Source organism: Anabrus simplex, chromosome 2 (genome assembly GCF_040414725.1).
Source record: "Anabrus simplex isolate iqAnaSimp1 chromosome 2, ASM4041472v1, whole genome shotgun sequence".
Classification (NCBI taxonomy): Eukaryota; Metazoa; Arthropoda; class Insecta; order Orthoptera; family Tettigoniidae; genus Anabrus; species Anabrus simplex.
Genome location: NC_090266.1, coordinates 1147945909 through 1147969873, shown reverse-complemented (window position 1 = coordinate 1147969873; position 23965 = coordinate 1147945909). Strand labels below are relative to the sequence as shown.

The 23965-nt window shown below is 42.2% G+C and overlaps 1 protein-coding gene across 2 annotated transcripts in view; it reads left to right on the top strand.

The window, feature by feature from the left end:
- Positions 1 to 23965, top strand: part of Drep2 (DNA fragmentation factor-related protein 2) — an 874423-nt gene that overhangs the window by 331979 nt on the left and 518479 nt on the right. The gene's annotated exons all lie outside the window — the stretch shown is intronic.

Here is a 23965-nt window from a genome sequence, read left to right as displayed (position 1 = left end):
GAATGACACTGGATATCATATTCAAAAGTAAGAAGTAACATGTAAGTTGCGAGAATTATTGCTGGCACAAGTGGAGGCTATTCGGAATGAGGAGATAAGGCTAAGCTCTAATGAATGAAGATGTACGTATAAACCAGCTTCGAGGATGGTTCACTGTGAGGTGAATGGAGGAGGATAGATTAGCTTGGAGAATAGTGGACTTATCCACTGAGGGTAAGAGTAATAGAGGGGGACTATGCTCACGAAGGTTAGGCTGATATTTAAATGTTCTAATAATAGGGGGCACAGGGGTCGTTGCAAATAAAGGAATTTGGAGGAACTAAGCTAATTCACAGGGGACTGCTGACTGAATGTTGAAAGGCATAACAGTCGATAACGAAGACCTATCTGTGGCGGTGCGACGTAAAGTACCTAGCAAAAAAAAAAAACTGTGAACTGTTGCGCCAAAAGAGACCTAATGGCGTATTTTTATTTTTGAGATATTTGTGGTTCTAAAATTGGGATAAGTTACTGAGTATTTAAAAAAGAGTTCATGATTTTAGGTGCAATACTTCAGAGTATATTAGTTACTGACTCTTTTTATTAAGAAAACTTTATCTTAAAAAATGCAATTATAGATTTTAGTAATTTTCTTGCCAATTGTACAAAGTTTTTATGACATCGAGCGGCGAAGACTCAAACTGCTGCGTAATTTAGTTTGTTAAGAAGACCCATAGGTAGCGCAAGAAGTCAAAACATACAAATACCGTTTTTCTTGCTATTTGCTTTACGTCGCACCGTCACAGATAGGTCTTAAGGTGACGATGGGACAGGAAAGACCTAGGAACGGGAAGGAAGCGGCCGTGGCCTTAATTAAGGTACAGCCCCAGCATTTGCCTGGTGTGAAAATGGGAAACCATATAAAACCGCATTCAGGGCTGCCGACAGTGGGGTTCGAATCCACTATCTCCCGGTTGCGAGCTCACAGCTGCGCGCCCCTAACCGCACGGCCAACTCGCCCGGTGATGCCGTTTTTAAACCCCAGACAATTTTGTTGAAATCTGCTGTAAAATATTTATTGCCGACTCTGTGTCTCCTTCCGCACAACGGGTCACAACTTATATGAAGACGGTGTGGAAAAGTATAGGAAAATGAAAGGAAATTCAGGGTAGTCACTGTGTTTTCTGGGGTTTGAACGTCAGACGTGTGACACGAGATTTCCCAGGTCTATCATAGATCGTAAGGAAATGCGGTCGTCTGTGAAGGTGATTGTTCAATAAACTGTCATGTTTATAGAGTGCATCTTGACATGCTAAAATGAGAAACTTATTAAGTCAAGCCTTTTGGGAATAAAGGAAAGATTCTACTGAGATAAATTAGCTTCCTGTATAGCTACATTCTTACAAATAGATTTCATTAGGTTTCTTCTCACAAATAAACTCCATTAGGTTTCCCTTAATTAGATTTTAACTGAATACAATGCGGATTGAACTACTGTTACTCGAAAGACTAATTCTGACAGTTGGAAAAAGGCAGCGTGTTGTAATGGTTTCGTGACGAACGGCAAATAAGTTTGTTAATCTGTTAACTCGCAGAAAACTTGGAAATAAATCGTATGCTTTAGTGGACACCGTTGAGGATATTTAATAACTTAGCTAGAGTTCAAAGTGCATATGTAGTAAATCTATATTTTACTTACTAGTGGACAATGCAGAATATCGTCTTTATCTTCGTTAACGGACATTATTGACGATCTTCGTTTTACTAGCTAATGGGCATTGTTAAAGATCTGTATTTTATTAGCTTGTAGAGACCACGAAGATCTTTACTGTCTTGGCTAGTAGACTCTATTAAAAATCTTTGTTTTACTGGTTAAGACACTCCTGAATATCTGTATAAATTTGTTCGCTTGTGGATCTTATGAAGATCTTGATTACCTTCGCTTCTTCTTCTTCTTCTTTTTATTATCGTTCTACCACTTTTCACAAACCCTGGTGAGGTCGCGGGTGCCAACTGTGTCACAAACCGAATTAACCAGACTAGGTCAAAATCTCCGACCTGACCATGAATCGAACCCGGGACCTCTGAAGCGAAGGTCTCAACGTTGACCATTCAGCCATTGAGCCGAAAATTCTTATTTTCTTCGCTAGTGGTGAATATTGAAGATATTTTACCTGCTAGCGGAATTTTTTAGAGATCTGTATTTTATTCGCTACTGAGAAATCTTTATTATCTTCACTAGTGGACAATATTGAATGTCTGCATAATTTCATTCGCTATTGAAGATCTTTATTATGTTCCCTAGTGGTGGTATGGTAGATCATTACTTTATTTGTCATTTGACAGTCTGGAAGATCTTTATATACTTCCTTGCGGGCACTGATGAAGACCTGTATTTGATTACGTAGTGCACACAGCTGAAAACCTTCGTTTTATCCCTAGTGGACATTATTGAAGATCTTTAATATCTTCGATACTGGACACTGTTGAAAATCTTCGTTTTATATCTAGTGGACATGGACATTATTGAAGATCTTTAATATCTTCGACACTGGACACTGTTGAAAATCTTCGTTTTATATCTAGTGGACATTATTGAAGATCTTTAATATCTTCGATACTGGACACTGATGAAAAATCTTCGTTTTATATCTAGTGGACATTTGAAGATCCTTAATATCTTCGATACTGGACACTGTTGAAAATCTTCGTTTTATATCTAGTGGACATTTTTGAAGATCTTTAATATCTTCGATACTGGACACTGATGAAAAATCTTCGTTTTATATCTAGTGGACATTTTTGAAGATCTTTAATATCTTCGACACTGGACACTGTTGAAAATCTTCGTTTTATATCTAGTGGACATTATTGAAGATTTTTAATATCTTCGATACTGGACACTGTTGAAAATCTTTATTTTTGCGCTGGTGGCGCTACCGAACTAGAAAGATCCAGTCGCTTAATTGCGGCCAGTATTCAGTAGATAATGGGTTCGAACCCCACTATCGGCAGCTCTGAAGATGGTTTTCCGTGGTTTCCCATTTTTGCACCAGTCAAATGCTGGGGCTGTACCTTAATTATGGCCACGGCTGCTTCCTTACCACTCGCAGCCCTTTCCTGTCCCTTCGTCGCGATAAAACCTATCTGTGTCGGTGCGACGTAAAGCAACTTGTAAAAAAATGGTGGGCACTATTGGAGATTTTTATTTTGTTATTTGGTGGACAAGGTTGAAAATATATCTATCATTCACTAGTGGACGCGAATGACGGTCCCACTCTGGGCAGACTGTAACCCAGCACCCAGTGAAGAGAGGCGTACATCCTATAGCGGTAAGAAAGGAAAGGTCACTTATACTTGACTGTAACCACCTGGACTGAGAGCAGGTGTAGGCCTATCCTGTATGAAGAACTGACCCGACATTTTAAGGGGCGTCTTCACCGAAATGTTGCTATCATTTGACAGAAAAATAGGATTTTCTGTTCTAACCTTAAACAAACCCCAAACAAATCCCGATATCAATGTTTCCTTAACGCCATTTTTAAATCTCTAAATGGCGGATTTAATGGGTAGTGGTTTGGCGTACATAGAGTAAGCCCACGCCCTTTCTTTGACAGTGTCAGCCAAATTGAGCGTCAAAGTACTTTCGGACTACCATTTCAGTAATACCGCTAGAATATACTTTGCAGTAGGCCTACGTTGTGCATAAGAGGGAAAATACATCTGTGGGAGTAATTTTCAGCCCAGAGCAGTTTTAAAGCAAGTATGTTTCTTAAAACATTCCATTGCTTTTATCCACGTTAAAACTTTTTCAGGTTTTTGGCATGCATTAAGTGCTTCTTGCGACAGAATTCTTATCGGATTCACGTGAAATGTTCATAGAATGTTTGAATATGTATAGGAATTCAACACAGTTCTGCATTTCATTACCCCTTCCCACAATGGCAGTACAGCCCTGAAGGGCCTTGGCCTACCAAGCGACCGCTGCCCAGCCTGAAGGTCTTCAGATTACGAGGTGTCGTGTGGTCAGCACGACTAAACCTCTCGGCCGTTATTCTTCGCTTTCTAGACCGGGGCCCCTACTCACCGTCAGATACCTCATCAATTCTGATTACGTAGGCGGAGTGGACCTCGAACCAGCCCACAGATCGAGGTAAAAATCCCTGACGTGGCCGGGAACCGAACCCCGGGCTTTCGGGTAAGAGGCAGGCACGCTACCCCTACACCACGGGGCCGGCTCGGCATTTTATTACCAGTTGAATATTACCTTCATTTCTTTATTCCTGAAATAGCAAGAAACTAGATTTTTCCTGTTGAATGAATAATGAGTCCACCTCTGTGGAGTAGTGGTTAGTGTGATTAGTTGCCACCCCCGGACGCCCTGGTTTGATTCCCAGCTCTGCCACGAAATTTGAAAAGTGGTACGAGGGCAGGAACGGGGTGCACTCAGCGTCGGGAGGTCATCTGGGTAGAGGGGGGTTGGATTCCCTCCTCAGCCATTCTTGATGTGGTTGTCCGTAGTTTCCCACTTCTCCTCCAGGCAAATGCCGGGATGGTACCTAACTTAAGGCTACGGCCGCTTCCTTGCCTCTTCCTTGTCTATATCTTCTGATCTTCCTATCCGCCATAAGGCCCCTGTTTAGCATAGCAGGTGTGGCCACCTGGGCGTGGTACTGGTCCTCCTTGCCAGTTGTATCCCCGACGCAATGTCTCACGCGCCAGGACACTGCTATTGAGGTGGTAGAGGTGGAATCTCTCGCCGAGTCCGAGGGTAAAGCCAACCCTGGAGGGTAAACAGGTTAAGAAGTAGAAGGAGGAGAGGAAGAAGAAGAAGAATGAATAATGAAAAATTTAAAAAATCTTCAATAGTTTATACATGACTGTAAAACCCAAAGTTGTTCATAAATATATAATTTTGACAATTCTGCAAATTATAGCCCCAAAATATGGAAACTATGCTGCTAGGAGCATTTTCTATGCAAAATATACAAATCATTTGTCAACAACTTTGCAACCATTTAACTAATCAACTCCAAATTTTGTGTGGGGATATATCTTATTAATATGTGCTCGAATTTTAAATTTGGTTTTTTCAAGTGGTAAATTGCAGAAATTTTTAAACGATATTTGTCTGAAAAGGAAATACTGATTTCACTGGTGCAGTTTTTCAGACGTTGTCCTTTTATTTCTAATATGTAAGGTTAGATCCCGAATGATGTCAGTGGCGTTTGAGGGTATTAAGTTGGGGAAACTCAATGTCGTTAAGGAATTGCTGAGAAGCACAACCTGTTTACTCTTAAAACGTGTAGCATTTGAAGGTACAAGAAGAAATTATTATTATTATTATTATTATTATTATTGTTGTTGTTGTTGCTGCTGTAGTTACGGGGATACTGTGGTTTACAGAGCTGTAAGAAGGTGCGGGAATGAATGGGTGGATAGAGAAAAGATCAAATTTTAATTTAAAACTCTAAAAATTGAAATTTTATTCCTTTCCTTGGTTTTATTTGGTTTCTTTTCAGGATTTAAACTTCGATAAACAATAATCAGGTATAATAAGAGTTCAGTTAGATAGCTCAAATGTTACACAGTTTCCAAGAGCACTATTGCTCCAATTAATTACAAGAAAGGAGACGGGGCTCCAAAATGTACAACATTAGTAAGAGCGTCATTGCTCCACAAAATTACCCTCTCGGAGACTACTCTCCAATATTTACAAGATTTTAGCCTATCAAAGGTACAATTCAACTTTAATATTACGTTATCAACAACCAGTTTCTACTGTCTTATTCGCTCGACGGCCTAAGTTACATTTGAATAGTCTAACATCAGCAGGGGCAGTAAATGCCTATTCTACATGGCCTTAATAAGAAAGAAAAAGGTTCAAGTTATTGGCCGAAAATCAAAATGCTGGGTTGCGAACACTTGCACTTCTTTGAAATTCACTTAAAAATACCTAAAACGTTATATGGGCTGATGGCCCTAAGTTACAGAGGCTACCCCTATACTACGCAGGTCACTAGATGGAGAGAAAGATTTGAAGAGGTAAATTTTAAAGTTTACGAAACCATAGCCACCTCAATACCAAGTTGAAGGGAAATAAAAGAGGGTTCCCATTCTTTATTCCCCAAGTTAGATTAAGATCTTAAACCGGAGTGAAAATTTACATTGCAAGATTACATTATGAAAGAATTTTGAAACCTTCCCTTCAAATTAGCTTTCTGAGACTATTACATAATTAAAATATGTCTGCCATTACCTTGAGCTGGAGGGCCTTCCGGAGATGGGTGAGGCGTGTCCCCTGCTTCCTCTAAGAACATACTCTACTGCTGGACTGGAGCGATCGAAAATCCACATGGCCCCAAAGGTCTCAGCTTTTAAAACGGAGAGGAAGGTTCCAGAATTCTCTGGGCCGAAGCCTCGGACACACCCACAATTCCCATTGGATAATCAAAAAGTCCTGATTGGTCGAAAATTTGGAAGAAGAAGGAAGGGATGACAGTGCTAATAACATAAGAACTCAAAAAAGTATTTACAACACTTCAGTGCTATAAACCTCAAAATTACGAATTTCTTAGAAAATTAATTATTCATCTTCCCACCAGAGGGAGCGCCTAAATCGACAGTAGAGACATATGACGATAAACGTTCAAACTTCTTCCGCTAGAGGTTTCACTGTTCATATTATAGATGCCCTTCTAAAAGGCGCTTAGTTTGAATGTACGGAGTTGGTATACCTCCGGTACAATTTATTATTATTATTATTATTATTATTATTATTATTATTATTATTATTATTATTATTATTATTATTATTATTACCGAGCGAGTTGGCCATGCGTTTAGGAGCGCGAAGCTGTGAGCTTGCATTCGGAAGATAGTGGGTTCGAACCCCACCGTCGGCAATCTTGAAGATGCTTTTCCGTGATTTCCCATTTTCACACCAGTCAAATGCTGGGGCTGTACCTTAATTAAGGCCACGGCCGCTTCCTTTCCAATCTTAACTCTTTCCCGCGTTTGCGTCATCGAAAACCTATGTGTTAGTGGAATGTTAAACCACCAACAAAAAAAAGAAGAAGAAAATCTCTTCACACGCTGCTAACCACCACAAGGATATGTAATCTGTACATCACAAGAAATGAATTTTATAGTGCGTTTTGTTAACATTAACAAGGTTTGAGTCCTTTATTGTTGGTCAGTTTTACCTTTACAATACAATTTTTATTCCTTTTTTTTCTATTTGAAGGGACATATTTCGTCTCTGTTATATGAGACATTTTCAGCCTTGATACAATTATAGGAATATTATAGGAGTAGTTAGGGTTCATTACTATAATTTTATCAAAGTAGAAGATGCCCCATACAAGCGAGACGAATCATGCCCCTTTTTAAATAGAAAACATGTATAAAACATGTATCGAATTTTGAAGGTGAAATTACCCAACCATTAAGGACTCCTATCTTGTTAATCTGTACTTAGTATAAAAAATAAAGTCCTCGATTCTGTCGATTCTGTCTGTCTGTCTGTGACGGCTAATCTCGAGAACCATTGGATGGATTTTGGTGCGGTTTTCACCATTTATAAAGCATTTCTCGAGAAAGTATAGAAACATTCCTCTACGACTAAACGAAGTTGAACAGTAACGATTTCAGTGAAGCAAGTCGAAGGAAGAATGACCGTCCATGCACCTTTTTAGATTACGCAGGTTAAACCGTTAACGATATATGACTTGTATACTATTGGGTAAGAATTGATCAGCAGAGATGTTTCTACAAAAAAGTCCAGGATATCATATATATATCTTTAAAACATAGTCCACCATAAGGGTTTTATTCTACAGTTTGCAGAATAGAGCCAACGTCAAATTGACAAACGAATTTTAAATATATCACTTAATCCTTATTAAATTAATAATTAAATTGTTCATTCACATCAAGTAACTAATGTAGATTAAAATTTAATTTATAGTATGTAATTGTCGTCTATAGTTTACGAGATATCGTCGTTTTTATATTTTTGGCGCATTCTGAAATATGAAATATAACGATTTAAGTGAAGCAAGCCGAAGAAGAAGCTGTCATCCGTGCGTAATTTTAGATTAAGTAAGAATTGTTCAGCATATTATGGTATAAAAAAATGTCTGTGACAGCATACATAGCCAAGATGGAGTGCGAATATAGGTCATAGTACATTGTATTAGAAATAAGTAATCTACACCCGCGAAAGTTATGCAATGTGATGGCAGTGAAAACTTAGAAAAACTGTTAAATTGAAGCTATTATTTTTTACTGGCTGCGGCACAGGAGATTCCCTATGCTTTCTTCTGATTTTCCTTTTGATTTCAAACGAGTCCAATTTCCGCTAAGAGTTTGCATTGGTACAACACTATACAAAGCACAGGGTTAGACACTGAGCATGGCCTGAGTTGATCTCAGTGGAGAATGTTTTTCTCATGGAGAGCTTTACGTGTCCCTTCGCATGTTACATCAAAACGAAATATTTTCGTGTTCATTGGAAGAAATGTCGTATACAATGAAATCTCGTAATTCTTCGCTCAAAAGTAGTCTGTCTGTCTGTTAGGTCATCAGCCCAGAGGCTGGTTGGATCCTCAAATAGCACCACCAAAGGTTATGCGGTTATAAGGAAACCCCCAAAACCAATGGCAGCACCAAAATGAGGCGTACTAGGCAAGATGAGGAGTGAGGTAGTTTGCCATTGCTTTCCTCACTGGGTCAGAAAGTACTATTGCAGCACGACTGACCCTGTGAGCAGCACCTTTCATAACACTCAGATGCACTAGTCATGCTCTGAATGTCATTACTCAGCACTACCCATACCCCAGCAACTTCCATATTGTCACAGACATGGATGTTGACTGGGACTTCAGTGGAAGCTACACTTTACTCTGGTCTGTGCCAAGAGAAGGATGCAAAAGTACTGTATCCATCAAGAAATGAGAGCAGGCAGCAAAAGTAGTCTATCGCCTTAAATTCATAAATGCTCCTTTTCGAAGCCGGGGGAGGTAGCTAGTACAGTAAATATCCTTCCTCGTAGAGTTGACAACACGAAGGGAATCAGGCCATAAAACTGGGTCAAATCCTCGTGATGTTTTGACCCGAAGTAATTGGAAATGACCAGTAAGAAGAAGAAGAATAATAATTGTTTTGTACGTAGCTCTATCACGAAGAAACGTAACACAATGTACTGTAGTCAACTTTGTTAGGAACACTGGCATGAGGAGAGAGGTTTCGAAAATTTTGGGGGTTGTGATACCTGACTGACCGTCAATTTCATCTTTCTCAGGTGACCGCGGTTTGAATCGCAGACAATATATTTTGGATTTCTTAATTGAAAAAGCCGTTCTCCTGTGATTCGGTACAACGTCAAGCTGCAGGTGAAGATCACGACGCCAACGGACATTGGCAACTTCGAGATATCTTGCTGTCAGTTCCCACTAACAGGGGTCTTTGTGCCAACCTTCTCATTTATACGTTACAACTTCATCCTACATCTATTCTAATCTTTTTCTCATATTCATTACTTGGTACACACCAGGGGTTTCCAAACAGCGGCCCGTAAAGCAATGTTTTGCGGCCTGGAGAACATTTTAAGAAATAATGTGAAAAAAATACAAAGAATATTTCATAGCTCGTTCAAAAATGTATTAATTTGTGTGCCCCTTATAGACCCAAATGAGAACTAATTCATTCTAATTATTATCATTTCCTCCTTTAAGTATTCATTTGATGTGAATAGATTATTTTTGATTTTCAAAAATTTAAAATACAAATTTGAAACAATAATGCTTTAGTTTTTAAGTCCCACTAACTACTTTTGATGGTTTTTGGCGATGCTGAGGTGCCTGAATTTTGTCCCGCACAAATTCTTTTACGTGCCAGTAAATCTACCGACACGAGGCTAACGTATATGAGCACGTTCAAATACCAACGGACTGAGCCAGGATCGAACCTGCCAGAAGGCCAGAAGGCCAGCGCCTCAACCATCTGAGCCACTCAGACCAGCTCCAAATTTCACTCTTTTATGCAATAGTAAAATAATTTTTAAGCTATTAAGATCATCAAACCTTCATTTCAATTGAACTATGCACATTATTTCATACTGGTACTTCTGTAGTATTTGCAGAATTTTACGAAAATTGGCCTATTATTCAAGTGCGGCCCGCGAACATAACTAAGGTTTCCAATATGGCCCTCGAGTCCTTACAAATTGGAAAACCCTGGTCTACATCTACCATTCTTACCTTCTACACTTCCTTTAAATCTAACTGAACAAATCCCGGGTCCTGGGATATGTCCTATCATGTGTCGAGTGTCATACCGAAGAAATTGTCAAAATTCGTTTTTGATCTCCGATTTTAAACTCATACCGACGTTGTGCAGCTCTTTTCAGGCACACCCTGAATGGAGACGAGCTGTATGTACCTATTTAACCAGCCCTCCCAGCATTCTTAATTTTGTGGCAGTACCGGGAAACGAATCCGGGCATCCGAGGACAGCAGCCAATGTATGTATAGTATATTCAAAATTTTTCGTTAAATAGTCGATGAGATTTGCGAGATATTTATATTTTAGTGACAGCTTGTAATCTGTCATCCCTTTAGATATATGTGGTAGTGTATGACGATACAACGGCACACAACTGTGGGATTATATTTCCATTTCTTTCTGATGATACTGTCGGTGCAGATGACATACTACTACAGTCAACAGTTCGTGGACTGGAACCTACAGTGTAGGCAACACGGGGTACACTCATATAATACGGTCAATAACTTCTTAGACTGGCGCTTACAATATAGGCAACACAGTGTACACCTGTGTACTCGTACGTACTACAGTCAATATGTTTGTGGACTGGCGCTAAGAGTTCAAGGATCACATAGTCTTGACCTGTTTTTCCCGTCGTGGTGATCCGGGTGATTTCGATTTGAACATCTCAAACGTTTCGCCAGCAAATTCGCCTAATATTAGGCAGAACTTGAAATTTTCCCGTTTCTCAAACTACGACATTTTCAAGTTCCTTCACTGACATTCAACTCCCCTTCACAAGAGAGACCGTAGTTCTGTTTATACTGTACACCCGCAACTGCCTCTTGCTGGGACTAGCGAAGAACGCCACCGGGCTGAGTTGCTCAGACAGTTGAGGCGCTGGCCTTCTGACCCCAACTTGGCAGTTCGATCCTGGTTCAGTCCGGTGGTATTTGGAGGTGCTCAAATACGTCAGCCTCGTGTTGGTAGATTTACTGGCACGTAAAAGAGCTCATGCGGGACTAAATTCCGGCACCTTGGCGTCTCCGTAAACCGTAAAAGCAGTTAGAGGGACGCAAAGACAATAACATTATTATTAGCGAAGAACTGTCATGATAACTCTCCGGTGTAGTGGACGACAGTGACACTACTCGGCCAGTCCACGAACTTAATGACTCTACTACGTACATGAAGGCCTCCAAGTCTTTATCCACGGATCAGCAAGTTGGTCTTGGAGAATGACAAGCCTTGAACTTGTCTTTCGATAGCATGCTTTGAACATTTTGAAGTGTTTATACTAACTTTGTGTTGTGAATTGCGGTCGTAATACCTAAAAATGCAGCGAGTGAGAAACGGCTCAATTTAATGAACATAAAAGTTCACCCCATCCAAATGTCCGACTCGTTGGCTGAATGGTCAGCGTACTGGCCTTCGGTTAAGAAGATCTCCGGTTGGATTCCCGGTCGGGTCGGGGATTTTGACCTTCATTGGTTAATTCCAGTGGCTTCGGGGCTGGGTGTTTGTGCTGTCCCTAACATCCCTGCAACTCACACACCACACATAACACTACCGTCCACCACAGTAACTACACATGGGAGATGCCATCCACACTCATCGGAGGGTCTGCCTTACAAGGGCTGCACTCGGCTAGAAATAGCCACACGAAATTATTATGATTATAATCCATCATAATAAATGCGAACACCTTCCGAGTGATAAATAATCCAGAATAATTATATTTTATAGCATCGCGAATCAATATGCGTTCTTTTAGACTGTTCCTCACAATGAAAGAAAAGAAGAAAAAGGGGCGTTTTGTTTGAAATTGCTATATAAATTAAGAGAGAAGTAATAATATTCATGTTATTATCCCTGAGATAATCAGCAAGGAAACTTGTGTTACAAGTTAGGTCCCCTCTTTGCGACTTGGAAGAGAAGGCAGGTGTCTTATAGGATTATATATTTTCTTCCTTAGTGAGTAACACAAGTAAAAATTCGAGTTAAAAACTGTGCTATGTAAGTATGAAATTATTTGGAAGCATTTCAATCGGATTGGCTAGCACATTTTGTTTACTGTGCAGAAATTGTCACTTCACATAACATTTCAAGAGTAGGTTTCAAATAATAGCAGAGTTTCTGAAATACACATCCGGCTCGAGGCCTAGGGATAGCGTACCTGTCTCTTACCACGATGTCCCATTTTCGAATTCCGGACAGGTCAGGAATTGTTATTAATTTTTTGCTACTTGTTTAACATCGCACTAACACATGGAAGGTATTCAGTGACCGAAGGATGGGAAAGGGTTACGAATGGGAAGGTAGCGACCGTGGTCTTACCTAAGGTACCATTTGCCTGGTGAGAAAATGGGAAACCACGGAAAATCATCTTCAGGGCTGCCAACGGTGGGATTCAAGCACAAAACCTTCGGAAAGCATGCTCACAGCTGCGCGATACTTACCGCACGGCTAACGCACTCCGTGGTCAGGGATCATTACCTGGATCTGAAGGCTGGATCGAGGTTCATTGAGTCTACGCAAGAACAATTTGGGAGCTATCTGACGGTGAGGTAACGGCCCTGGTCTAGAAAGCCAAGAATAACGGTCGAGAGGATTCTTCGCGTGGATCTCGTGTCACCTCGCAATCTGCAGGCCTGCGGGCTGAGCAGCTGTCACTTGGAAGGTAAAGTCCCCTCAGGGTTCTAGTGCCATGGGGTATGGTTTCGTTTTTTACTTAAATAAACAGAGAAATAGTTGTAAGTATGTAGATTCGCCGCAATGGTCTTATGGAATTTGATATTTTTGTGGGCTTACGAATCTCCCTCCATCCAAAAAAGCAATCTACGTAGGCTCTTAACTGGAGCAGAATTTTGTTGTACGATGGGCTAGGCTTCTTTTAGACGTGCGCATGTAATAATTATTCACCATCGATCTGTGATGTTTTGCTTGTGTGGAGTAACCGATCCCCTTTTGTTGCTGGGGTTTAAAACTAACGAGGGACCTGTCCCACCTCGAGGTCGGCAAAGCACAATGCTGTTGATATCGTTGTAAGTGCCACACAACATCCAGTTTGTAGGCGCAATACTAGCTGTTTCCACAGGACGACAGAAAGTTTAACTTTGGGTCCTGTGAAATTCATCTGCCTGTGAATAAAATGATAATACATTTAAAGGAGTTACATTACACAATGTGATTATCGTTGGAGTTCGGAAAATTATCAAAGCATATTTTTAACTTGCACAATGAGGAGCGAGTGAAGAAAATATGATTTCAATGAGCATGAAAGTCCACTCCAACTAAATAAAAATCGAACAACTTGAATGTATTAGAACTGTCCAGAAAAATAATATTTTTATAGCATCGCGAATCAATATGCGTTCCTCAAACTGTTTGCTCGTATGATTGTCCTCAATGGTTTACCATACCTAAGGAGTTTCTTTTCTCTTTTTAGTTAGACGGAGTTAACTTTTGCAGTAAATGTAGAACCCTGTTCTACATTCCTTGCACATGGTTCAAGTTGAAAATCCAGCATCGTAGTGTAACAGCTAGTGCTATTAGCTGCAGTCCCTGGATTCGATTCCCGGTACAGGCAGGAGATTTGGTAGGTGTTTAAAAATGTACATGCTGATCACGTCCTTTGGCGGTGTGCTCAAAAACTCAAAAACTACACCACCGTGAGATGAGGACTCGATTTTACATTTTGTGTACGCTGGTGACAATCTTTCTTTCTTTCTTTCTTTCTTTCTTTCTTTCTTTCTTTCTTAATCTGTTTACCTTCCAGGGTTGGCTTTTCCCTCGGACTTAGCGAGGGATCCCACCTCTACCGCCTCAAGGGCAGTGTCCTGGAGCTTCAGACTCTGGGTCGGGGGATACAACTGGGAAGGATGACTAGTACATCCCCCAGGCGGCCTCACCTGCTATGCTGAACAGGGGCCTTGTGGGGGGATGGGAAGATTGGAAAGGATAGACAAGGAAGAGGGAAGGAAGCGGCCGTGGCCTTAAGTTAGGTACCTTCCCGGCATTTGCCTGGAGGAGAAGTGGGAAACTACGGGAAACCACTTCCAGGATGGCTGAGGGGAGAATCGAACCCACCTCTACTCAGTTGACCTCCCGAGGCTGAGTGGACCCCGTTCCAGCCCTCGTGCCACTTTTCAAATTTCTTGGCAGAGCCAGGAATCGAACCCGGGCCTCAGGGGGTGGCAGCTAATCACACTAACCACTACACCACAGAGGCGGACTGGTGACAATCAATTTGTAAAATGTGTTGATATAGTGAAAGTGCCTCATGTGGATCACTGTAAGTACCTAGGAAAGATCATCATTGGGGTATTCGCAAAAACTGGATTGAAAATTATGGTTATGATGGTATTTAGGGATTGTAGTAAGGATGAAAATGAGAGGGCATTTAAGTCATTTGTAAGACCAAAATTAGAGTATTGTTCTAGTGAATGGCATGCTCACCAGGATTACTTGATTTGAAAACTGTAAAAGTTCAAGGAAAAGCAGCACAATCTCCAGCTAATTTGCAGGAAAGGAGTACTGCTAAAGAAATATTGCAAACTTCGGGCTGGATAGACTTGAGAGTAAGGGGATGAGCTGTTCGACTTAGCAGTATGTTCCGAGCTGTCTTTTTAGAGATGGCGTGGAGTGACATTAGTAGACGAATAAGGTTGACTGGTGTTTTGAAAAGTAGGAAATATCACAATATGAAGAAAAATTTGGAATTCAAGAGAGCAAATCTGGAAAATATTCACTTATAAGAAAAGGAGTTAGGGATTAGAACAGGGCCTCTCAGGGTGCATGCGCGTGGTGCATGCACTGTGCACGGTGCAAGAGACGACTTGGCTTGGTTGACCAGAGTGCAGACCCCCCACTCCTCGATTTGGAGCAATAGCGCTTACTCTCTCTTTCCTCACGCCTGTCTCGCTCGCTCCGCCTGTCTCCCTCTGCCCCACTTGCGCCGTAGCGCTCCAAATCCAGGCTGACTTGAGCCGAGCATAGGCGAGTTGAGCCGAGCTTAGCCGAGTAGCCCAGAGACGAAGCGTTGATCCGAGCCATGCCGAGCGGCAGCGATGCACAGTGCACGGAGCTCTTGCGCCCCTATCTGCACGCGTGAGATTTTGGGCGTTTGAGAGGCCCTGGATTAGAATAATTGGTTAAGGAGGACGTTTAATAAATTTCCAACTTCTTTGAAATTATTTAAGAATTTTGTAGATAAAAATAGGATAGGGAATTTGCCACCTGGGTGACGGTACTAAATAATAATAATAATAATAATAATAATAATAATAATAATAATAATAATAATAATAATAATAATAATAATAATAATAATCATAATAATTTCGTGTGGCTATTTCTAGCCAAGTGCAGCCCTTGTAAGGCAGACCCTCCGATGAGGGTGGGTGGCATCTGCCATGTGTAGGTAACTGTGTGTTATTGTGTTGGAGGATAGTGTTATGTGTGGTGTGTGAGTTGCAGGGATGTTGGGGACGGCATCCCCGAGCCATTGAAATTAACCAATGAAGGTTAAAATCTCCGACCCGGCCGGGAATCGAACCCAGGACCCTCTGAAGCGAAGGCCAGTACGCTGACCGTTCAGTCAACGAGTCGGATGAAACACGTGTCCTTGTCCCGAGGTGGTGCAGCTCTTTTCAGGCACACCCCCGTTGGAGGTGAGCTGCGTGAACCTTCACTACCACATACCAGCCTTCCTGCCATTCTTAAATTTCTGGCAGTACCGGGAATCCAACCCGGACCCCCGAGGACGGCAGCTAATAGTGCTAACCTTTACGCTACGGAGGCGGACGACGGTACTAAATGCAGATTTGTGATGATTGATTGATTGATTGATTGATTGATTGATTGATTGATTGATTGATTGAGTGATTGATTGATTGACTGGTACCTTCTAGTCCTACATTTATCGTCTTCATTTTCGCATTACAAAATATAAACTTTCTGTCATTTTCCATTAGCAGCTAATATTGTGTGTACAAAGTAAATACTGCATGTCGCTTGCAGGAACATCAAAGACATTGATTGCCTTTCCCGACTTGTAAGTGGGATGAGTTCCTCCTAACACAGACAGGTTTCCAGTGACACTTGGTACTTGAGTTACCACTAACCAGTCGGTGTAGGTCACGCACTTATAGCACATATTGGGCATAGCACTGACATACGCATTAGTCATATAAAAAATAATTTGTTTATAATTAATTTAGAATTATACGGGTGTCCACCAGCCCCTTGCGATCCAGTTGTATGCATTCCTTCACATTACTTCATACTTGCCACATCACAGGCAAATGGCTGTGGGATTCGAACCTCCTGCCTCGTGCACTGTTGACTATCACACATCTCCCCGCCCGCTTGCCATGTGAGCTACAGCGACACTTGACCTACGGTGCTCACTTCCCAACCTATACAGTACCGTGCTCCCGGTCTGTGCGTCCACTTCCTGTTTTAAAGTACGTGTTCTGCGTATCTGTACTCGTTTTACGGGTTCATTGGAGGCACTCATAATCAATTAACGGTGGAGCTCATTATTTCCGCTGTCTTCTAGCTCGTAAACACACATCTCGTTATATTACCCCGGTTTAGGGGAGGGACCGATGTTTTTTCAGAATTGTAGTAAATGTGAAGGGATGCATAAAACTGGACCGCAAGGAGCTGGTGGACCATCCGGTATATTGTCATTAAAACAGTTTAAAATAAACTGAATATTTTAATAATCAGTTTGCACTTACCCAAAATTGTACAACAATCTCCTTTTAATCATCATCATCATTATCATCATCTGTTTACCCTCCAGGTTCGGTTTTTCCCTCGGACTCAGCGAGGGATCCCACCTCTACCGCCTCAAGGGCAGTGTCCTAGAGCTTCAGACTCTTGGTCGGGGGATACAACTGGGGAGTATGACCAGTACCTCGCCCAGGCGGCCTCACCTTCTATGCTGAACAGGGGTCTTGTGGAGGGATGGGAAGATTGGAAGGGATAGGCAAGGAAGAGGGAAGGAAGCGGCCGTGGCCTTAAGTTAGGTACCATCACGGCATTCGCCTGGAGGAGAAGTGGGAAACCACGGAAAACCACTTCGAGGATGGCTGAGGTGGGAATCGAACCCACCTCTACTCAGTTGATCTCCCGAGGCTGAGTGGACCCCGTTCCAGCCCTCGTACCACTTTTCAAATTTCGTGGCAGAGCCGGGAATCGAACCCGGACCTCCAGGGGTGGCAGCTAATCACGCTAACCACTACACCACAGAGGCGGACATGTTATTACTCATTAAATAAAAATGAATGATCTACTTTTTGTTTGAAACTTTTGAACAAGTACACTTTGTAGAGTCCGCTTCTGTGGTGTAGTGGTTAGTATGATTAGCTGCCACCCCCAGAGGCCCGGGTTCGGCTCCCGACTCCGCCACGAAATTTGAAAAGTGGTACGAGGGCTCGAACGGGGTCCAACTGAGCCTCGGGAGGTCATATGAGTAGAGGTGGGTTTGATTCCCACCTCAGCCATCCTGGAAGTGGTTTTTCGGGGTTTCCCACTTCTCCTCCAGGCAAATGCCAGGATGGTACCTAACTTAAGGCCACGGCCGCTTCCTTCCCTCTTCCTTGTCTATCCCTTCCAATCTTTCCATTCCCCACAAGGCCTCTGTTCAGCAAAGCAGCTGAGGCCACCTGCGAGAGGTACTGATCATCCTCCCCAGTTGTATCCCACGACCCAGAGTCTGAAGCTCCAAGGCACTGCCCTCGAGGCGGTAGAGGTTGGAACCCTCACTGAGTCCGAGGGAAAAACCGACCCTGGAGGGTAAACAGATAAAGAAGAGTAAGAAGACATTTTGCAGATGAAATAATTTTGATAATATCCATGCAAATTTTGAGTGAATAGTGGCAATACCTTTTTTTATTACTCATGAAACAGTAGTAGGCTAGTAGGTATGCTCTTTATAACCGACAGCAGTGAATTTCCATTCCACCTTAATATAATCTGTTGGCAACAGCTTTAGGCACTTCAATAAAATATAACTTCTAAATTTTTGATTGCATTAAAGTACTAAATATAACGCTTAGAGCACGCCTGTAAAGTAAAGGAATGACATGTTTCTGAGGATTTACTTGTAGAACGAAACATGTCATTCAGTTATTAATGTGTTCTTATAGATGTGTATTACAGCCTTCTGAGTGTTGTATTTATTGTTTCGTCAGGTTGAAATATTTAAAAGCTATAACAAGATATACAAACTCATTCTCTGCAGCGCGACAGTGGAACACACTACCTGCCTCTGTCACCTTCTCGTTCCAGACAACGTTGTCAGCAATATCTAGTAGGTAACAGCCGAAGATCTGGTTTGTTTCTTATATGTGATTTTCATTTTAGATCTTCCGTTCTTCAAGCTATTATCATTAACCCTCTACTGCATGAATCATTTCTCCTTTTCATTTGGTGAAGAAAATTTCAAGCTTTAATGTTCAATATAAGTTCAGTAGTCCGCCTCTGTGGGTAGTGGTTAGCGTGATTAGGTGCCATCCCCAGAGGCCCGAGTTCGATTCCTGGCTCTGCCACAAAATTTGAAAAGTGGTACGGGGGCTGGAACGGGGTCCACTCACCCTCGGGAGGTCAACTGAGTAGAGGTGGGTTCGATTCCCACCTCAGCCATCCTGGAAGTGGTTTTCCGTGGTTTCGCACTTCTCCTCCTGGCAAATGCCAGGATGGTACCTAACTTAATGACACGGCCGCTTCCTTCCCTCTTCATTGCCTATCCTTTCCAATCTTCTCATCCTCCCAGAAGGCCCCTGTTGAGCATAGCAGGTGAGCCAGTTTGGGTGAGGTACTGGTCGTCCTCCCCAGTTTAATCCCCGGTACAAAGTCTGAAGCTGAGTCCGAGGAAGAACCAACCCTGGAGGGTAAACAGATTAAGAGAGAGAGGATGTTTCTTCGTTGATTATTTTAATTATACAAGTTTGGATATTGAATTTTCTGGTTGGGTGCAAGACAAGTTACAATGGCCTTAATCTTTCCAGAAGAAATAAATCATTTTTTAAAAGTTTTATTACACTCTATATTAACTGAGTCGAATCCGAAAAGGAATTACTTTCTCCTTAACAAAATTAAGTAAGACGATGAGCTGAATTTATGAGATTATAGTGTGTGTTGTATCATAATTTAACCTAGAATAACTTGGATTTAGATGGTACTTGTTACCGTGTTTTAGTGGTAGGTAGAGGTGAAAGAAGGTGCGGGCGTGAACGGGTCTCAAACTACGGAATCAAAGTTAATGTAAAATTTAACAAGGTTATATTTTCTTTTTAAAATAAAGAAATAACAAGAATAGCAGGTACGGTGTAACAAAGCAACAAAGTACAATTACAGTATTTGCAGGATTTGGGCTTCGAGCCCTGAAAACACAATTCTTGAGCAACTAGCTCAACTTTACGATATACCAATTTCAACAACGGGGCAGAAGACCCCAATCAAACCCCGGAGCACTTGCTCCAAATTACACAGCAAAGCCTCCTCGAGGCATACAACACTCAGTTTTAGAAAAAGAGCCACTCGCTCTCAACTTTAAGCCTATCAAAGGCCACACCAAACTCCACCTTCAAGTTGTCCTCTCTGGACATAGACACAGGGGTAAACTACCCAACCTGCTGAGGTCTATTAGATAAAAAAAAGGGGGTAATTACATGACCTCTAAAATAACAATTTGAGAGGAGGCGATCTGCACTCCTAATGTATTTGTTTCAAAACCTAATTTGGCTCTAGGCTACTGATGCAAGGGCTAATCCCATACTACGGAGGTGACTTTAGAAAAGAAACAAATTTACATAATGTTATGGGAGAATAGGTTGAGAAAATAAGTTCACCTCAAAACAATGTGAGTGGGAGCTCGAGAGGGTTAAGCACTCTCTATCCCAATATGTAGATTGAAAGATAGAATAGATACAAGTTTCTTTACATTTTAAGGAAGGTTACATAATGGAAAAACTTCGGACCCGCCCCGAGAGTTAAACTGCTGAGCAAGCAATAAAAGAAGTAATTAATCGGCCATTACCTGGTTGTTGACCGCTGCCGGAGAAAGAGGCGCTTCCCGCCCCCTGCTATGTACTTTACACACAGAAAGATGGAACAGAAGTGGCGCAGAGACCCAAAAATCAGCAGTTTATATACTCTTGCGGAAGGTTCTAGGCGTTAGGGGAATGAGAACACCCGCCCACAATCACTTTATTGGGTAGGATACAGCAACATATTCAAGTTGGGGGAAGATACCTCGGATTGGTCAGAAATAAATTGAAGAAATTCGGGATTGGATACATACAAAACAAGGGGAAAGATAGGGGTATACAGCCAACTTAAACAATAACAGAAAGAAATTTAACAAAAAACAAACTTTTGAAATAAAAATTTCTCCAAAAAAACAGTTCTTTCACTCCGCACTAGGGTGCACTATTGTTGATCTTCAGTAATGTCCTCTAGAAGATAAAGTTCACACTTCTTACTACAAGCAAAACAAAAATACGTCGAAAATGACACAGTTCAAAAACTCCAAATTTTCCACGTAGTGACATCTTCTGAGAAACTTGAAAATTAATACCATCAATAAGGTTCAGACTTCCTCCAGCAGAGGAGTTTCAATTGGCGCACATTTTAAATTAGCGGCGTGGAGGTGTACCGCCCGGTACAGACCTCCCCCCCCCAAAAGTTCCTCCAGGGGTGACACATGAAATTTGTTTGAAAACCAGGTCCAAGTTTTGATGTAGATATGGAGATTAATTGCCGAAAAATTTATAAGATTTTCTTAATGTGGTTTGATTCAGTTTCAAAATTTTTGTTGTTGCAGGTGAAGTAAAGTCTTTATGCTTGTAGAAGTTGAATTCAGAAGATAAACTTTTAATACTTGAAAGTGAAGAAAAATTTTGCAAGGTCCACCAAATATTGCTGTTGAATTCCCAAGGGCAGTAATTGCTGATAGTAATAGTTCCTGTAGTTAATGATGATTAAGTTGGATGGCCAGACCGGCCGTTGCAGCTTGCGTCCAGAGGAGGCCGCTCGGACCCCTCAAGTACCCTGAGATACCGCTCGCCCGCACTATGAGGGGAGCAGAGGTGTTGAAACACGCCGCGCCCGCGGTGAACATATACAGGCTGCGGGCAAGTAGCAGGTCGTGCGCCGCACATCAGCCTAGGGCGGGAGGAGAGCTCCGGCTCGCCGTGCACATGTCGTCCTCGCTGGGGCCGAGGGGGCCCTTCCTCAAACCCAGTCGCGGCACGGCGCCGCGCGGCTGCGGGGGCACTGAAACATTAAAGCTAGGCGGCAGAATATTGTTGGACCATCATCTTTTTGAGGGCACAGACTTTGTGGAGAGGTTGAGGGGCCAGCGGCGTGCAGATATCCATGGCATTTAATATGGTATTTAATATAAGCAAGCCACAGTGTGTATAGCAGGAGACGGGAGCGTGGTAATGGCCGAGGTAAGGACAGAATGGCAGCTTAACGGTGCGGGGAGGGTTTACAAAAATACTTACATATTAAAAAAATATTATAGAAGGGGCAGAATGCCTACAAATTGAAAACTCAAAAAAAATATAACCTTCATATTCCTTTCACGATTATATGAAGCAAGTTAACCCAGAAATTACACCGGTTTCACCTGTGACAGGTGAACCCTAAATATCCTCTCGGTGGCTGGATTACTTAATAACAACGTAACCGGCGTAAGAAAATCAAGAATGACACAAGGCCCATGAAATCTGGGGGCAAGCTTGCCCGCGGGAACAAAATTCTTGACCATAACTTGGTCACCTACCTTCAAAGGGGTGGGTCTCCGTCCACGATCATACCTTTCCCTAACCTTTTCATGAGACACTTTAAGATTGGCTTTAGCCTTCTTCCAAAGATCTTTGATGTTGTCCGGATCTATTGTCTCGGGTAGAATGTCACTCAGAGACCAGAGGTTAGAGAGCGGCGTGTTGGGAACAAACTTGAACATCAAAGAGGCTGGAGTAAATTTATGTGATTCATGAACCGCCGAATTCAAAGCAAAAGCTAACCAATGCAGGGACGTGTCCCACCTGGAATGATCTTCATGATGATAGGCAATAAGCGCGGACCGGAGATTACGGTTAACCCGTTCAGCCAGAGATGGTTGAGGGTAACAAGCAGAAGTAGTTACATGAGAGATGGACAAGTCAAAACAGAATTTACGAAAAAGATTTGATGTAAACGCCTTAGCATTATCAGACACAATATATTGGCACAGACCAAAAGACGCAAAAATAGAATTTAGGCAAGTAATGGTGGACTGAGCGGTAGCCAGCTTAGTCGGTAATAACCAGGAAAATCTTGTAAAACCATCTACACATACAAAGATGAACTTGTTGGCGTTTCCCTTTGACTGGGGGAAGGGTCCTACATAATCAATATACAGGCGTTCCATGGGGCGCGACGCTTGATGCGAAGACAAAAGGCCTACCTTGGTGGACATGGTGGGTTTACTGAGCAAACAAGGTTTACAAGCTTTTACAAGTTCACGGATTTCACCGTCCATACCTTTCCAAATGAACTTTTCACGAATCTTCTCACGAGTTTTAAAGATTCCAAGATGCACCCCTAATGGGGTCTCAGGATAGTATTTGAAGATCATAGGCACAAGAACAGCTGGAACGACAACTTTCATCATCTTATCATGCCTCGAAGGGCAACATAGAACATCATTCCTCAAAACATAAGGGACAACATGTTCCCCAGAAGAAAGGGTTTCCATTATCGGAGCCAGCGTCGGATCTTCACGTTGGTATTTCTCGATATCCCTAAAGAGCATGGGAGCATCTGTTAAGATGGCATTAACACCAGATAGTATGGACTCGGGAGGTGATGAACTGTTGGCCGGTTCGTGGGTCTCGACGTCGTTGGAAAACATACGGCTGAGTCCATCAGCAACAACATTTTCGGTACCTCTAATATGCCTGACATCGAATTGGAAGGCAGAAATACGGATGGCCCAACGGGCTATACGACCAGTACGACGCGGCCTACCTAAGACCCAGCTTAAGGCTTGAAAGACCCAGCTTAAGGCTTGATTATCTGTCTCCAGGTCGAATTTGACATGTTCCAAATAGAGACGGAACTTCTCTAAGGCGAATAAGACTGCCAAACCTTCGAGCTCATAGATGGAATACTTGGCTTCTTGAGCCGACAAGGTCCTAGATGCATAGGCGATGGGTCGCCTCCCTAGTTCAGTCTCTTGAAGAAGGTCTGCAGCTACTGCTGACGACGACGCGTCGGTTTGGACAATGAATTTCTTCGAGAAATCAGGCATAGCAAGTACAGGGGCATTACAGAGAGCTAATTTAAGATCTTCAAAAGCGGCTTGTTGAGAAGGTCCCCACTCGAATTTGCTGCCTTTCCTACGAAGAAGGTTCAAGGGCGCCGCTCTATTAGCGAAGTTAGGAATAAACTTCCTGAAGAAATTCACCATACCAATGAACCTGGCGATACCTTTGATGTCCTTGGGAGGTTTAAAATCACGGATGGCCTGTGTTCTAGAATGGTCGACAGCTACACCATCAGGTGACACAATATGCCCTAGGAACGACATAGAGGGCTTAGCAAAGGCAACCTTGGACAACTTGACAGTTAACCCAGCCTTACGAAGGCGATCGAAAACTTCTCGCAGATGATCTAGATGTTCTTCAAAAGTCTCTGAAAATACGACGACATC